Source organism: Amaranthus tricolor, chromosome 3 (assembly GCF_026212465.1).
Source record: "Amaranthus tricolor cultivar Red isolate AtriRed21 chromosome 3, ASM2621246v1, whole genome shotgun sequence".
In the NCBI taxonomy this organism is placed as follows: Eukaryota; Viridiplantae; Streptophyta; class Magnoliopsida; order Caryophyllales; family Amaranthaceae; genus Amaranthus; species Amaranthus tricolor.
The window spans coordinates 36113845-36132898 of record NC_080049.1 but is presented as its reverse complement, the minus strand read 5'-3'; the positions used below and the strand labels follow the sequence as shown (position 1 = coordinate 36132898).

At 31.2% G+C, this 19054-nt stretch overlaps 1 long non-coding RNA gene across 1 annotated transcript; it reads left to right on the top strand.

The window, feature by feature from the left end:
- Window positions 1-26: 26 nt before the first annotated feature.
- Window positions 27-8448, top strand: LOC130807526 (uncharacterized). The gene is made up of 3 exons (XR_009040593.1): window positions 27-165; window positions 869-1073; window positions 6677-8448. It is a non-coding gene; the product is annotated as an uncharacterized LOC130807526 (long non-coding RNA).
- Window positions 8449-19054: the final 10606 nt, after the last annotated feature.

The window sequence follows — 19054 nt, the reverse complement described above, 5'->3', positions numbered from 1 at the left end:
GAAGGAGGGTGGGGAGAAGTGAGAGAGAGAGAGAGAAAAGAATCAGGAGAGAAACAGAGCAGGTGCTTCTTCTAATAACTAGAAGCAGAGGTGGTTGTAGTTTAAATAAAGAATTTCTAACAACAGAAGACTATGCATACACGAGCCAGTATTCCATAATGCAAGGTACATTTGTTTTATTCCTCCAATACTTTTAAAATTTTTATCAAACATATTTCTTTACTCATTTACTTATAGTATATACAATTTTTTAAGATCATATTGTTACGACCCTTATATGCTTGACATGTGTCACTTTCCTGTTTGCATGTGAGTCATCCAATTATTGTTTTTGATTTCTAATTTAATTTTAATTATATTCAAATTTCTAGTTGGCAAATGGCAAGCAATTTGCATTAGCGTTCTCCTAAAACCTGAACCTTAAACCTTGTTTTTAAATATATATAATGCTTATTAACATGTGAAATAGAAGTAAAATATTGTGTGCCGCTTTAGGAAATTGGTTCCTCTTTTTTAAGTGTAATTATAATTATTATTAGGCTTGTGACATCGACACTATTACCAAATTTTATTATTGGATAGAATTAAAGCCTGGACTTTTATTTGTGCAAGAACAATAACAAAATTTCAATCCCAACAATATAGGTTTGTTGTAGTGAAAGTGTTGTTTTGTGCAAAAGATTTAATTATTTGAAGTTACAGAGTATTATTCTTTTACTATTTTCTATGTTTGACCATTTTATGTTCAAATGTAGCAACTATCAACCAAGGAATTATTTTTCATGCTTTACTTCAATGTAAACACAGACATAGAATAATACATTTGTTAAATTATATATACTGATGCATTTTCTTTTCCATGGTTTAGGAGATATAAATAAGTTCCACTCTTTTAGTGGTGTTTATTCCACTGGAGTCTGGAAAGCCAAAGAGTGCACGTGAGTGGGTATATGGCTATAAGTTTTGAAGGGCTCTGATTGTAACAGCTCTCTATGGATCACATGCATCATTCACGGGCAAGAGTTTTTTGTACTGGTCTTCTCAACTAACAGCAATTACGGGCTAGCATATTTGTAAGTCAAGTTGTTAATACTCTTAAGCTTTGACTAATTATTTTATTTATTTTAGTGCAAATTCCCATTATAAATCCATAAGAAACTTCTTTAATAACGTCCAAAGACAATACTTCGACGCCTAGGATGTATTTTGATGGGTTGAACATCAAATGGATTTATAAATAGTGATATTCAACTTGGTTAAGCTTCAGTATTATTTGTTGACAAGTTAATGATATAATTTTGTGGAAACATAATGCGAGCACAATAGTGTAGTATTTCTAGATTAGAAGATATAAATTGTTTTCATCATTTTATCTTTCTTGGGGTTGAGCACTATAGTGAAAGTTCTTAAGTGGGATTTATCAAATATAACATGTAGTTTTCAACTTATCTGCCCTTGAGGGAACTTTGAGAAGGATGGGTAGCTTGTGTTATATCACTCATTTAGGAATCACTTGTCAAAGGGATTATCTACTAAGCAGGAAAATCTGAGATTTATACTGTCTATTTTAATATTTAAGTGAAACGAAATTTATGTTTTAACTTTTAAGAAAATCAGCTTGTTTGGTTCTGATGGAACCTGTGTCCCACATGGTAATTACTGCACATAAGATCAGAATAGTACCCCTACGGCCCGTTTGGTTGATGGTAATGAAGTAATGAAAATGAAATGTTGTAATGGCAATAGTAATGAAGGAATGGATATGAGAATTGGTAATGAAGATTCTTTTGTTTGGTGTGCATGACTAAAGAATGGTAATGGAAGATAATATTTCATTGATTGCATTTTGTTGTTAGTAATAAAAAATGGTAATAACTCTTAGTTTCATTATTGTATATTTGTATCTAAAAGCATTATTGTATCTAAATTATTCTATCTAATGATTCTTTTTTTAATAATAATATTTTTTTAGATAATTACATATATTACCTTTTTTTTCTTCATTAATTTTTTCTTCAGCTCGAAACAACATTACCTTATTTTATTACCACAGTAATACTTCATTACCATTATGGCCTAAAACCAGATTGTTTGATGGTAATAAAAATGGCCCTTTTTGGTAATTTTCATTACCTTATTTTATTATCATCCATTACCATTGAAGGCATCCAAACAACCAAATTTTTTATTATTTAATTTTATTACCATTACCGCTCTCTAATACCATGTACCAAACGGGCCGTTAGTTTATTTACATATTATCTTATGTTAAACTACTTACTACATAACGTCCAAACCAGCCCATTGTTTTAAAACTGCCTTTTAGAGAGTCAGTGTCATACTGTCATATGAGAAATGTTCTATTTCTACGTCATAACCATTTTCGTCATTTAGAGAAAAATTTCTCTATTGCAACTAGTAGACCATGCTTAATGTTCCTTATACCAGATGCATAAGAAATAAAATCACTGGAACTTTTATATTGCATCAACAAAAGGAAATTAGGAAAAACCGATATTAGTGATTTTGAAAATTATCAGGAACACATTAGGGTGATATAACAACCCAAACCCAGGAAGTATACACCGGTGCATTTCCCCCAAGGGTGTCCTAAAGTTCCAATGCTTAAGTGTACACTCCCGTTTCTCTCCAAAGTACCGCATATTTGGTCAAGGAGAGGCCTGATGCTAGTCCTACTTCAATGTGAAATTATTAAATCTTGCCTTCTGTGTGGATGTCCTATAATAACTTAGGTTCATTTGAAATTAACCATCAAAGAAGGCACAAAGTCATGACCAAACTTTGTACTTAAAAGTTTTACATCAGAGCACGTAGTTACATAACAGAGTATATAACAAGCATATGCTCAAATCCCAGTAGTCAATCGATCAACAATGTATTGACGTCTTTTTGAACATTGCCTGTAAGATTGAAGAGCTGCCAGCCAATATTAAGTAGTGCCACATACTACCTTTTCTGTCCTTTTGCAAGTAAATGTGGGGATGATACAGTAAATTAGTACTATTTGTAAAGGACACTGCATAAATTTAGAATGGAAGTGTGAATGATATAGGTGATACATTAACATTGTTAATCTTTTATTATCATAGATCAGAAGACATGAATAAGATGACAAACCCTACTCTAGAATTTAAAATAAGGGTTCAGCGTGAGACGTCTATGTACGGGTTAGGAGCACAGAATATTTCGTCCGTTGCAGGATTTGGTAATTGTGATTCAATTATATTTTAAGGAATTCATTAGCTCTAACTTTTAAGTAATAATCATGTTTAAGGCTTGGTATCAAACAAAAGAACATGTAGCTGTTAAAGATGCGACAACTAGCATTAGTAGACATGGACCAATCAAATTTATTAATCTAAAAATCTACCTAATTGACAAAGGGTTTAGAATCTTATAATCTTTGGTATCTTCGGATATAGTATTGGATACTAATTTTGCTAGACATATTTCTGTAGACTTCAAGGTCCCTTTTTTGTGAAAGTAAGCGGGTTTAGGCTTTCAATGATATTGGTGTGCTGGGCATTTTAATTGTCTTTTTGATTCATGGTTTAGTATATATAGATCCAGTGAATTTTTTAAAGAAAAAATTGATGCATTTATGTGTGGCCGTGTTGGTCAATCTGAAATAACCTATTCTATGTTTCTCAATTTGCTACATTGTCAATTTATATGCGAGTTATTTGAAAATAATGTAGCAAATTTAAAGGGTAGGAAATATATGGATAAGGTTACGTGTATTTGATCCCAAACTTTGAGTGTTAATCTTGGGTGTAAAGAAGGTCTAGTAGTGGATAGGTAAAATTTTGAGTGTTAATTTCCACATAAAAGACAGTCAAGTTGTAGGCTTCTAGTAGACGTGATCAAACACCGGGCCGGGTTCGGGCCAAAGTGCGGGCCTTAAAGTTCTTGCCCAAACCCGTAATTTGCGGGCCTATGTTATATATTATTTATACATAATTAAAAATACAAATTACAAATAATTAAAATAAACAAATACAATTGTTATATATTATACATAATTTAAAACACAAATTACAAATAATTCAAATAAACAAATACAAAATTATCAAATTATGTAACTAATTAGTGATTTGACAATCGTCATCTTCACGATCTACCTCTTCTTCCTCCTCTTCAACATAAAAAATGGTAGACCGACCTTGGTGCAATATGGAAAAAAAGTGTTAGCATATGAAATAATCAAAATATGTAACTAATTGGACCAACTTAGCTCCTTTCGGGCCGGACTGCGGGCCATACACCAATCCCAAAAAATTCGGGTCACTTATTTTTTGCCCAAACCTGCCCATCGGGCCATATTTTGGTACCCAAACTCTCACTTTTTCGGGCTGGATCGCCCATGATCAGGTCTAGCTTCAAGCTACGAGTTTTTATCATAGGTAGAAACAGTAGTCATCTGACATGCCTGTTACTATGATACTTGAAGTAAGAACACAATTTTAACAAAGTATGCATAACAGTACTAGTTTAACATAGGAGTAATTCACGTGGACATGCGCGGACAACCATATACTTGACTCCTATGCTTTTACTTTTGCCGTGTGTAGCATTTTTGTGTGAGTGACACCATCGTGGGTAGTTTTTTTAAGTGTACTTTTGTTTAGAGTTTAGTTTAATACTATTAGACTATCCCTGCTAGGTTTAAAATCCTAATATTCATCCTTGGATTTTACTAATTTCTATCTACTTTTTTTTTATATAACTATTAAGAGTATTTTCTTAATATTTCAAACACGTACAAGACTTTTTTAGTTTATGTATTATTCTTAGATTAACACAATTTTATACTTTTTATATTTTTTATTATGTGTTTATTATAATATTCTTGCATGATGAGTTAATAAATAATCATTAGGCCAAGAGATTCTTTTAGAAACTTGCCTTTCAAGAGTCTTGCAATAGATTTTAATTATCAAAATTGCATGTAAGACTCGTCATTTACCCCACTCACTATTACCATGATCTTGTAAACACCACTCATTAGAAGACTAGCATTTTTCACCCCCTTAATCTTAATTTGTGTCAATACACTAACTAATGAACCCATATGATGATTATGCTAGAAAAATAGGCAATGAAATAATAGCTTTTATGTAGGATGTGACTTTAGGAGCCGTCTTATTGAGGGATTAAATGCTCGTGAACTTTTGGGTCCCTCTCGTGATCTTTAAATGAGGTATCAACGAAGATGATTGGAGTAGTGGGGGGAGTGCATTACCTTTTTCCTTTTTGTTTCTCTTTCAGGGCTTTATTAACATGATTTAAAACTTATGTAAGATGTTTCATTGTATAGGTCTTTAAAAATGAAAGACCTTTAAGATTAATTAATACTCTCTCCGTTCTTTTTTTATCTTTCACTTTAAATTTTTCACACATATTAAGGAAGATAGAATTTTTGGATTGTAGTAGGTATTATTTTAATTAAATAGTAGTGTAAAGTAATGATTATATTGGAAGTATGAGATTGTAGTGGGTATTATTTTAATTAAATAGTAGTGTGAAGTAATGATTGTATTGAAAGGGTACATTAAAAGAAAAGGGGGGTTTTAAGAGGTAAAAGTGGGATAAAAACATTCTAAAAATAGAAAGTATTCTAAAGTGGAAGAACTTTTGAAACTACCTGTTATAGTAATGTGAAAAATAAAAAAAGAACGGCGAAAGTATTAGTTTATATTAATTTTTCTTTAGTTTTAATTGCCTATTATTTTGACCCCAAATTTTTAAAAGTCGAATATACAGTTTAAAATAATATTGTGCGTTTTAGCTTGACTCATTAAGGGTGAAGTTATACTTGAATAGAAATGTTTTTCCTTGTGGGTTATGGAATTAAATTTTTGATGAGTAAAAACTTTATAGGTATCATGTCCTTATTATGAAATGCCCTGAAAGGCATGCACTCGACGCATAAGACATTATATGCATGGGGCCAAAAGGAACCATTTGAAAATTATGAGGTTCATATTATTTTTCCTTCAATATCTTCTCATTGTGGGTGAAGATGAATATTCCCAATAAATTATATATGGCTAACCTACAATTAATTCCAAGACATCCTCTAATGTGAGGTCTGAATGGGAAGGGTTATCTTGTTTTTAGCCTTGTCTATCTTCTAAGAGTGGGTTTACTGTGGTATATTGAAGAAAAATTATTTTGAAAGCAAATATTATTTGAAGTTGGTTAATTGGACTTGGCTCATTTATTATCGTAGTACTTTCTAAGTTTGATAGGGCACTTAAAAAGAGGTACCTACTAAGTACTCACATCTATATTAAGCGGATAGGAATTAATAAAGATTGAAGTATGAGAAATGAAAATTGACAATAAGATGCTTTATAATTAATCTGTCATCTTATTTTAGAAAATATTTTATTAGAATATTTTTCTCATATTTTAGGAACTTAAAATAATTTTTTTTTTTATTTTAGAAACTTAAGATATTTTGTTATTCTGATTTCTATATTTAAGCCATTAATCTTTTGTATAAATAAGAGTGTTTTTCTAGTTATAAATAAGAAAAATCGAATATTCAAATTCAAACCGTAATTTACTTTATTTTCTGTATTATAAGTTTTTTTTCAGACTTATCATTTACCATACCCAGCTTACTAAGAAAATTGAACAAATGTTGCAGATTTTTCAACAAATGATCTATAAATATTGATGCATATTGAAGGAAAAATTCTCATTGACCGAAAAATTGCTAGGCGTGGTATTATGACCAACGCATCATCATCGGGAACAAGTCCCTCGGCTCGGTAATAGGGAGAGGGCTCATAGCCAAGTACGGTCAGATTTCACTTCATTCCGGCGAGAGACTGTAGACAAATCTCAACTCACATTTGACCACTGGTGGTTCTCGGCACTCCAAGGAAGGATGCTTTAAACTCATTGGCTACCCGGATTGGTGGGAGGAATTAAAGCAACGAAAGGCCGCCGCCAAGGCACCGGTTACCCAGACCGACGGCAAGGCACAAGTCGTCACAACCCTCCCACAACCCATGACAACACCACAACCAGAGGAAGCACATGATGACAGGGGGCAAGGTATGTCATCTTGGGCTTTTTTGGGTGTCTCACAGCAAACTTTGAAACCACCACAAATAGCCCCATAACCCACCGAAACCCACCCCCATAAAAACCAAAATCGACATCATAAAATTCAAAACCAACAACATCAACATATCAACTCCAAAAATCCAGACAATGGCCAACAAAATCACAAATCCCCGAAACCAAGTCCAATAAACAAATACCAAAACTTACCCAAAATTTCAGAGAAGGTCCAAAGAGTAGCATCATTAAACATTAAAAATCAGAATCCACAAATTGTGAACCAAACATCACAAACCATCATCAAAAACGACACACAAAACCCACAAGAAAAATCAGCCTATAAACACTGGGTGGCGGCCACCATGGTGCCGGTACACCGGACCGGCGGCATGGCCAACCCAGGTTGGTGTGTCGACTCAAACAAGGGAAGGGAGGAGAGCAATCTGAGAGACGGGAAAGGTAAAATAATAAACTTCCCTTAAATACCCATATATATATAGAGGCAACCCATGAAAACCCTAATAACCTAACCCCAGGACCCCCAACCCGCGTGCCCACAAACGGGTGACCCGAGGGCCCACGTATCCGGTTCCTCTCTATTCCCTCAAGTTTTTTCATACCCGAGTCACCTTTTTTTGCCCAAGGCTCGATTTTCAAACCACTAAGGCACTAACCCTAATAACAATCTTTCATACTCTTGGATTTTTTATTGAGGGGGATTCGGGTGTTTTATAATCGATTAAACTCACCAACCATACTCGCATAAAAATTGCTAATGGTGATTATGTTCGTGTGGATTGTGAAGACCCAATTGCTAATTTATTATGTTTCAATTTAAAAAGGAGGCTTGTGATTTCTAATTTGCTGTAGAAATTATTATTCATTAGCCAACTCACCAAGGAACTTAATTGTACTGTTCTCATGACCGTTTATGGTTGTGTTGTATAGGACGCCCAGATACAGAAAATCGTTTGTTATGATATTAAAATGGCGGATTGTACTACTTGGATAATGTTGGCCTGTTTCTTAGGGGGATCAAGCCCTTTTTTGAAGCAAAATGTGATTGAAGTTTTTCAAGGCAAGTTTAGTTCGGTCATCTCGAGACCAGACTTGAGGGGGAATGTAGGAAAATAAAGAACAAAATAAACTTTGATATTATTCTATCTTCTTATTTTAGGAAATATTTTGTTAGAATATTTTCCTCTTATTTTAGGAACTTAAGATATTTTGTTATTCCGGTATCTATGTTTAAGTCATTGATCTTTTGTATAAATAGGAGTGTTTTTCCTCTAGTTATGTTATGAATAAGAAAAACCGAATATTCAAATCCAAACTTTAATCTACTTCATTTTTCGCATTATAATTTTTATTACACATCAAAATAAATACGGAGGTGAAGATCCCAATATTTTGAACTCTAATTCCACAAGAATAATGTTAACTAGCTTATTCAGGTTGTAGGCAGTTTTATGCAAGTACAAGATATCGATGTGTTATCATCGTGACCTTTAAGTGTGGATGAATACTAGTAATACTTAGTTGATTATCTGATCAATACGATTTAAATTAGGCTAACCAAATAACATCCGAATAATCTTTATCCACTTTTGTGACATTACAAATTACAATGATATTACTTGTGGTCACATTAGGGTCAAATTACAATGATATTACTTGTGGTCACATTAGGGTCAAATTACAATGATATTACTTGTGGTCACATTAGTCCTTTAGTGTTGTAAATAGCGTTTATATGTTATTCTTAGTTGTGAATTATTAAGTAGTTACATCAACTAATCTTGAGAAGATCTATTGTTTTTATGTCACATTAGTAAACAACTTAATATTTATAGGTCATAATTGATGATACTACTATCAAGAGTTAACAAAAACTATATTTTTGGTTTCTGAAGATTACATAATTATTATTTATTTCAATTTTCAAACCTATTTAGGCTATAATAAAATATTATTGTGTGAAATTAATATTGTAGAGATTGAATGTCTACATGTGATTACGTCTTGGATTTTGTGGTATTAATTAGGATGGAGGCTCTAACCAGCAAATTAAAAACCCTTGTCTGATAGTTCACATGCATATGGCATTCAGTACCATCCTTACCATATTCAACTTAACCCGAGATATAGACATTTGACATAAATTTTTTTTTTCCTGAAGATGTCTTCATCGTCCTGTGACTTTAATTGGCCATCCCAAGGCCTTGTTTGACTACCTGATCGAGTTTTTAATTGGGAAGGTAAACTAGAAAATTACAGATTTTTTAACTTGGGGTAATGTGGCGGCTAGTGTGAAGCATAGGATAATTGACAAAATGTAAAATCCAACTTCTTGATCTCCCGCTTGTTGTAACTTGCATTTATTTGGGTAATTTAGGGAGGAGCAGACATAGAGACATTGCCAGTAGTTGGCATTTTGTTAAAATATTGAGGAATCTAATATTATGTATGTTCATGTCTTTATGAGGTTGGTTGCATTAATGAAATTAAATCAATATAAGATATTGTTTGTGAAAAAAATTATATTTTACTCAAAATAGTAGCTGATCCCATTATCCCATACTTGTCACAAATCTCAGCAACTGGAGAGAAAAAGAAAAGGAAACTTACATATATATATTTAATAATAATAATAATAATAATATAATAATAATAACAATAATAATAATAATAATAATAATAATTTGGATATAAGTGTTTATACTTTCTAAGTTATTTGATTTTATATCATATAGACTTGATAGGTAGATTATTTTAGACATGAGACCTTATTCATTAGCAATGCAAATAATTTCGATTTATTGTCTACACAACCACACAAAAGGAGTGTGGAGTTGTATTGATTATGCCAAGCAATGTTGTAGTTCCGTTAATCTCACTTGTCTCAAGATTTTACTTTTGGTGTTGTATATGAGCATAAGTGAGTCCACTAACATTGTGTTTTGCCATTTCGATGTGCAAGTTAAAATTTTGCACATTTGAAGAATAAACCATAATCAGCTTTATTTCAGTTGAGTTGTATTTGTCTATTTACTTGTTATTTATCTACTTAGAAACGATATATAATAGTAGCACCCTCACTTTTCATTTAGAGATCTACCATCATAATAGGATGTGTGATTCTGCACATCTTAAAACTAGTTAAGTTAAGCCACGTAGAAGAGATAAGCATGTACAAGTACAACCAATGACAAGATGAGTGGCATGCCACCATCCAACGTTATTTGGGACACTACTTAACACCCTTGTAACAAAAAAACAAGAGAAGAAACAAAACGACAGGGGACAAGCTAGGGAGTTCACGGAGTATCTTTAAAATTAGAGTTTAAAGAGTGTTAGAAAAGAAAACTCAAAGTAAAAAGCTTCCAAAGGCCAAATCTAGGTCATTGATAGTATTTGTTTTTGTTGTTTAGGCATGTGAATATTGAGTGCCAAAGATCTATCACTTTTGTTTCTCCCTTTCTCTTCCCTCCCATCATACATTTCTCCTCTTCCTCTTCCTCTTCTGTTTCTTACAAGTGTAAGATTTCTATCGATGCACGTAGTTTGGAGAGAGACAAACTTTTTGTCTCTTTTACGAATTTTCATATTCTTTGGAGCAATAAGATTTGAGGGACATTGGCAGAGTTTAATGCCCTTACAAATTTAAAGCTCTTTTTCCCCCTTAGAAATCACAGATCTAATTTTGTGGTTGAGAACTGAGAAGTACTGTTTCTTTGAATTTGTTATTAAAAATTTTAGATATAATGTAGCAAATTGAAAGAGATGAAAGAAAGTATGCCATTCATATTTCATACCACCTTTGAGAATCGAGATCATGATCTTTGTGTTTTTACTCCATTAATTCTAGTATCTGGTAACCGGACTCTTAGAATCTAAAAAGGTGGGACTCTTAACCAACATCTTGAGGTTTGTTAGGTTTAAGGTTCAAAAATAGGTTTAAAGTTTTTTTGAAGTATGTTTATCTATTGTTTTTTACACCAAAAGTTGGGCCTTTTTCCAATGTTTATCTGGGTAGAGCATCTAATTTGATATTCTTGACATGGTAATATAGGGTAAGATCCCGCAACTGCAATGAACTGTTCTGAAGTTGTGAGTGAAAGTTAAAATGAAAGCAAGGTTTAGCACAGAAAAAATGTATAGATTTGATTTGTACTTCCTCCGTTCCATAATTGTTGCTACATTTGCATGGGCACGGGAATTAAGAAAAGTGATTGACCTACACTATAGGCTGTAGCTGATTGTTTACTTTATAAAGTATAGTATTTTATTATTGTTAATTGAAAAAGAAAAATGAAAAATTGGTTGTTAGGTTACTTTATAGAGTATAGTATAGTATTTTATTATAGAGTATAGAGTAGGATAAAAATAGGGGTAGGTAGAACTTTAAATGATTGTTTTATTACTAAAAACGGAAAATGTAGCAAGTAATATGAAATTGCCAAAAATAGAAAATGTAGCGGGTATTTTTAAAAGAAAAAGGCATTGGAAAAAGGCTCCTGTACTTGATTTAAGATTCAAATGCTTAGTACATAGCCTATTCTTTTTAGGAAGGATGGAGCTTTCCTTGTTAGTAAATACTCCTAGAGGTGATGAAATGTGTTATGCAATCTAGATTCTAGAGAAAAAGTTTACAAAGGAATAGTGAATGGGGACGTATTAGGATTAGTAGACAGTATAAAAGACTCCTTAAAATATACTCTCTTTGTCTCTTTGTATTTGCAATCGAAAATGATATTTTTCCTCACAACATGTCATTTTTAATAGCAAATTTAAAGGGACAAACGTGTATTAAACTCAAAAAAAAATTTTCAAAAAAAAAAAAAAAAAAAAATTAAAAACAAATTTGTAGTACTCCTACATTTTTCTATGCTTTGTTCAAATAACATCAAAGTGATTTTGGTTGACGATCAAAACGGACTTATTTGATTTGTATTACTCAATTGTGCAAGTAGGTATGGATTATGATGAATACATTCTTAATATGACCAGCTGGTTGCCATAACTCAATTGAATATAAGGATTTGCCCAACTTGTGTAAAACTTTCTACTTGCTAATCCTGTAGACAATAATTGTACTAGCAAACAAAGCCATGGAAAATTCGAGGTGACCTGCATGCTAAAATAGTTTTGGTAGGATATGATAAATACTCCTAACTATTGGTAGTCTACAATAAATAGCAGTAACTCTGGGTTCACAGTTGACATTAATTTCTGACACTTAAACATGCTACATATATTGACATCAATGGAAGTTATTGTTCATGTGTCTGTACATTTAGTTATCAATTAATTTGCAATATCAATTAGGATTTTTTTCAATAAAATTATAAGACAATGTGAAAGTTTAGAAGAAAAATGTCTAATGTACAATGTGTAGGACTGTAGGCTAATGCATCACCTTCATATTTTGTGCATTTCAAAAATGTCATCATCTGAAGCATAAGTTTTAATTTGGCTAGCAGTTGAGCTTCCAAGGAGATGAAATTACAAATAAATTGAAGTTGATACATGTGAATGACCATTGAAGTTAACTTTCATGTTTGTATGCAAGTATGTTAGTATAATAGATGCAGGATAATATATAGTTTTGTTAGCGAATATCAACCATGCTAATTTGTTTTGGTTTATGTAGTTGACCTATATTGCCGGAATTAGTTTTTTCCATTATTGTTACTCATCTTTTAGTCATAAAAGGTCGGAATTTCTATACTTTTGTAGCGTATATATGCTAAATTGGCGGGAATGAAACCATCATTTATTCATTGCTTTAGTTCAAGGCATCCCTACAATGGGAAAACGTCCTAGTTCCTCGTGATTAGTCGCCTTTCCTTTTTCCTTTACGAGCAAATGCAATTTATTTTTTGATCGATAATATACTACATCATACCCTTCAATGAGGTTATCTGTCAAACATAAAGTGATGGAAACATTCCTAGTTACTCTATGTAAGAATTCCCTTTCATGACACTTACCTCTGCATTTTGTGAAGGAAACACCTTTTAACTAGGGTTCATCTCTTTTTGTAGAGAATCCCCTGATATCTTAGTCTCTTAAAATAGTGTTTTCTCTACTTGTTTTTTACCAAGTGTAAAAACGTTTGCTTTGCCATTTAGTTCGAATCACTCTAAGATTAAGCTATGGAAAGGTGGCAATCTTAACCTCATGGATGCTGATTAAATCACTGTATGGTCATCAATTCGTTTTGTGGCTCAACTTTACAGCTGCTTAACTCTGTTATGTGGTTTGTAAGAGCTCATCATATGTCATCCCATGGCTAAGTTTCAACTTCCCAACCAACACTCCACTTTGCTAACCAATTTCTCACTAGTGAGGTCTGTTTGATTTCTTGTAGAAGCCAAACAAACTATTCTTATGGTTTTTGCAATCTTATCTTTGGTAATGACAATGTTTAAGGTTGCTCTTTGGTGATGGAGTGGAGATTTCTAGTGCCTTTTGGTTACTCAACTCCGGGGGGAATGAGCCTGCTTACCAGATTTTGGGCTCAAACATCATACAAACTGGATGTTTGAGTGTAAGTCAGAATTCCAAATATTTAGTACTATAATTCAGATTGGTTTCATTGTTTTCTTTAATATAGAATTAATATATGACTATGAACTTCATCACATCCTAACTAAGTTACATGTTTGAAAGATGTTGACACATCTGTTTACAGTCACAGGTCTGCAAGGCTTTCTTGCTCAAGTGTGCTCATAAGTCACAACCTACGTCACTGTTTTCCAAAGGTGTGTTTGCTCCATTGGCAGGCACCAAGCTACTTCAATGAAGGCGAATGTGCGGCAAAGAGATTATCAGACAATCGATGAAGGAGGGCTATTAAAACTCACTTTGATTTGCTGCAAAATCGAAGTGCCAACAATGGAGGCAATGGATAGAAGAACTCACAGATGTACTGTTACCTGTTGGAACTTGGAAGGTATCTTCAGTTTTGATATAGCTTTGCAATGTGTGTAGGACAAGATGATCATTGCATATTCTAATAATATGTAGTCTCCAATTATGTAACTTATGCTTGGCAATTTTTATGTAGTAATTTGCCTCTAGTATACCAACAAGATACTACTCCGTAGTCTATACTATTTTCTCCGTTCTTTTTTACTTGTAATATTTGCTTTTTTACGTCTCTCAATTTACGACTTCAATCGTTAATAATTCTAATTATGCATATCAAACAATTATGGAAAAAAGAAATTAATAAATGTTGAATCGAAACGATTTAAACAAGATCTCATATGACTATGTTTTAATTTATAAATTACCATGAATATGAAAGTCAAGTTGCTTGATAAATAGTGTCGAGGTCAACAATGTTGCAAACTAAATAAGAAGGGAGGAAGTATTAACTAAAAATAAAATTATTCCAACCGGCAACCATTGTTTGGTTTAGTGGTATTATATATTGGCTTTTAAGTTGAAGTTGGCTTATATTCTACATTCTTATTGAATTAAGGATTTCTCTTACCTCCACCATCTTTATGGGGGTGTTTGATTTGAGTAATGAAATGAAAAGCAAATGGTTTAAGGGCTAGGTTGCACTAAAACGGACACGGACACGGACACGGACACGACATAAGTACAGAAAAATGCCAACTTAAAAATGGCAGACACGGGGACATGAAAATGGTAATATAATAAATATATTAAATTAAAGATAATTTTACAATCTTTCATTTGATATATGTAAATAAACACTTTAAAAACATAAAACTCACAATTTTTCAACTTTTCAAAATTCAAATTACAAACACTAAGATTAAGAATTTAAGATTAACAAATAACACATTAACAATTTAACATTAACAATTTAACATTAACAAATAACAATTAACAAATATTCAAAGAGGATATAAAAAAAATGGGAATGGAGGTGGAGCAACACCATGTAGAAATAAAAAATAATTATTATTATTTTAAAAAAAAAAAACGTGTCCTTGACTCCTTGCCGTGTCCCTTCCGTGTCCTTGCCGTGTCCGCGTGTCCGGAAAATATTAAAATATTGGACACTTCATTTGGCGTGTTGGACACGGATTTTCGCGTGTCCGTGTCCGACACGCAACACGTAGGTTCAATGGCGTGTCCGTGTATTCCAGGTTAAGGGATAAGACCATAAGGGTATTGTTAGTACTCAGGTCTCAGAGTATTATATTTTTGAGCTAGCTAATTGAGAAGCGGTTTTTTCGAGAGATATATCTTAGGTTCAGCCCATTAAAAATTAATGTCTACGTACTGTGTTTTTAATGCCTACTTATATTATCCTTATTGCTTACTTATCGTATTCTTAATGCTTACTTTTAATATCTTAAATGTCTACTTAATTATCCATAATGCTTACTTACAATATTTTAAATGGGTAGGCCTAATTAGAGATGGTCTGTTTGAGACCGTCTCTCACAAGAATTTGTATATATTTTTTAGGCAATGTTAAAGTGTTATTTGGTATAGTCTTTGTTTAAAAGGAAGAGAATATGAGAGACACTAAAATAAATTAGTCCCCAAGAAAAAACGTTTTTGTAGGTGCATAAATTTATTGTTAAGATTTTTGTCGTAAAAGTGTTAACTAAAAAGTCTAACATGATAAATTAGGGGCAAGATAGAAAATGGTATTTATCAAGTGTTCAGAGTATCAACTTAAAGTCTATCGTAAGAATTTATACTAAAGTAAAAGAATTAAGGCTCTTCATCTCAAATTAATTGTTATCTTAAGTTTTAACTTTTAAATCATTTTTATAAAATTTTAGATAGAAAAGAATTTTAGTATTAGGAAGTAGATGAGTTAAATTTATTATATGGTGTAATATATTTGGTTAGATTTTAATTTAAAGTTTGATAAGTAAAAGTTTATTAAAAAAAAATGTTGCAATTACTTTAAGACAATCCACTAAAAACAAGTACCAAATAATTTAAAGCCATTGAAGTATTAATATTTAATATATATGAATATTTTTATAGAAGACCTTTTTTAATTATTTAATTAATGTTACTTTGTTTAGTGAGACAATATGACCCTTTTTCGTCAACGAGCAACCGCAAAGTTGCTTAATCTGGTAGCAGCTACTTGTTGCCAAAACCTTGTACATTTTGTATATTAGTCAATCCTTATATAAGTAAAATTAAATTTTTTTTTATGTTTTATTGAAATAGTTTATGATAAAGAAAAAAACTTAAAATCTTTTATCTGTTTGATTGATTCAAATTTAGACAAATTCATGATAATAACCTGAATCGAAATTAACTCGATATGTATCTAACGTAAAAGAGCTCAATCCAAAATCATGCCGATCTGCCATTTAACCATTTCAACATGTTTGAGCATCTTTCACTTAAAAAATTAAATATGAAAATTATATTTAAAAAATTATTGAGTTTTTCTTTGAATAATTCCAAACTCGGTCTTTTGTATTGTTTAGAGTGATAACATAAATATAAGTTCACATAGTGTTGTATTTTACACACGGTTTACCATTTTTTTCTATAATTCTTCCTACTTTGTAGTTACTGTTGTCATTCCAAGGCATAATTATAGTTAGAATACTTTGGAATGTAATTTGAGTCGTAAATATTTAAAAAATATATCATTTCATATTTTAAACCTACACACGAAAACACCTTTTAAATTAATTATCTTTTTAATTCTGTTAAGATTTATAATTCTATCCTAACTTTTTTTCAATTATAAAAACACCCAAATTCTCGTCAAAGACGGTTTCCAATTGGACCGGCTTATTATATAGTTTTTAAATATTATAAGTAGGCATTAAGAATAATGTAAGCAGACATTTAAGATATTGAAAGTAGGCATTAAGGATACAATAAGTAAGCATTAAAAATAATATAAGTAGGTATTATAAATACGGTAAGTAAGCATTAATCTTTAATGGGCTGAGCTTGAGATAAATCTATCAAAGAAACGATCTCTCAAGAGACTAGCTTATAAAAACAACCCCTCATATTGGCTATCAAAATATATAAATACACTTCAAAATAAAAAAATAAGATATTGTCTCAGTTAAAGCAAATACAAATACAACTTTTTTTTTAACTTACGATCTAGAATCAAATCTCATCAAACTTCTTCTTTTCTCGGCCTACCCTAATTCGAACAAAGTTTTACTCATTAGTGAGGGTAAATATGTTGTTTCTAATTTTGGAAGAAATAAAAGAAAGGGTTGGAAATTTATTGTATTCATGTTGTAGCATGGGCTACGAATCATACCCAAAAATAGAAGACAATAACAATAATTGTAAAGCTGAAGTTCTAAGGCCCTTAATGGAGAAACCCGAGTATAATGAAGAAGTTAGAGATTTGGTATTTCAGCCGATTAGCAATGAGAATTGTATTATTTGTTCTGAAATTATATTTGATCGTCAAGAAACAGTCAAAATAAATGTAGTGGATGATGATGATGGAACCAATTCTAAATATAGAGTTCATGGTCATTGTGTTCTCAACTTTTGGTTCCGTAAGTGGGCTCATCAAGATATTACATGGAGGAATTGTAGGAATTTTCATCTATTTTAATTTCATTTTTTTTATTATTAACATAATTTTTGTTATTAGGAATTTTAATTATGAATAAGTAGTAATTTTTATGTCTTTATTCTAGTTTAGATGAATAATTCAAAGTTTTATTTTTTACATTAAATTGATTTTAGTTTTTTTTTTTCTTAATTCTATTGATTTTTTGAATGCATATGATAGAAAATCATAGCATATATGTTTCTATTCAAATGGGTTTATGTTAATCTTATTATTCCACAATTTTTAATAGTATCATGAATATTAATGTATTAAGGTTTTTAATAGATATTTTGCAATTAGTTTTATGAGCATGACATAAATTTTTTGATTATAAAATTGTAAATTAGGTCGAGAGAAGGAAATGATTAAGTAAAAATCGAAATAAAAATAATTATAATACTATCAATTGTTTTCTGATGTATGAAAGACATAATTTATGAAAGAACAAAGAAATTTTTAATGATTTACAAATCAAAAATAATAATTGCTTAATAGTAGCGTATACTAGTAGTACTATAATAACAAACAATTGTTTTCTTCCGCATATTTTGTTTATTCTAATCAAAATAAATTTATTTTACCCATTAATTAATTCAATTAAAGTAATTAGATCACCAACTGAAATAAGATTAATAGGATTCGATTTTTTGGTTTTGAGTCTAATTATAACACTAACAGATGATAATAAGTTTCTATAATTCCATAAAAAAAAAATTATTTTACTTTTTCTTTGTCATTTTAATCTTTGTTTTGGGTTAAAGTAAAAGCTACTTAAAGGTGAAACTTATTTTTTTATTGAACTTATTATATAATAAGAAAATATCACCATTCATACATTCATATATGCAAAATAATGCTAATAATACTAAAAATTATGAGTTAACTTAATAATTGAGGACTTTTTCTTTAAAAAATAATAATAAAATGATACTACCAATACAAAATTAAATATCGTTAATTCCTTTGGCTATGACTCGTGTTCTATATTGTTATAAGCTTCTTTCTTTTGAGAACATTTTGTATAGACTTGATCCGCACTATTTTAAAGGTAAGTACTTTTACTTAATAAGTATAATATATAGATCAAGATGTGATCGAGGTGTACACTTTTAGAGTTAAAAGGTAAGTTTATTGAATGATCATTTGACCGATGTTACTATATAGACAAAATGTTGGGCTTTTAGAAAGGATCATAGTAGAAAGATGAGAGTATCAACAATGAGAATGGTTTGATGATGGACGATGGGCGGGAAACCTTGACGAATAGAATTCAAAACGAAGATGTTAGAAAGCGTTTAGGAGTTGCAAATATAGAGAAAAAGATGAAAGAGAATTTTTTAAAATGGTTTAGGCATGTGCAAAGATAAGATATAAACAAACTGATAAGAAAGATTA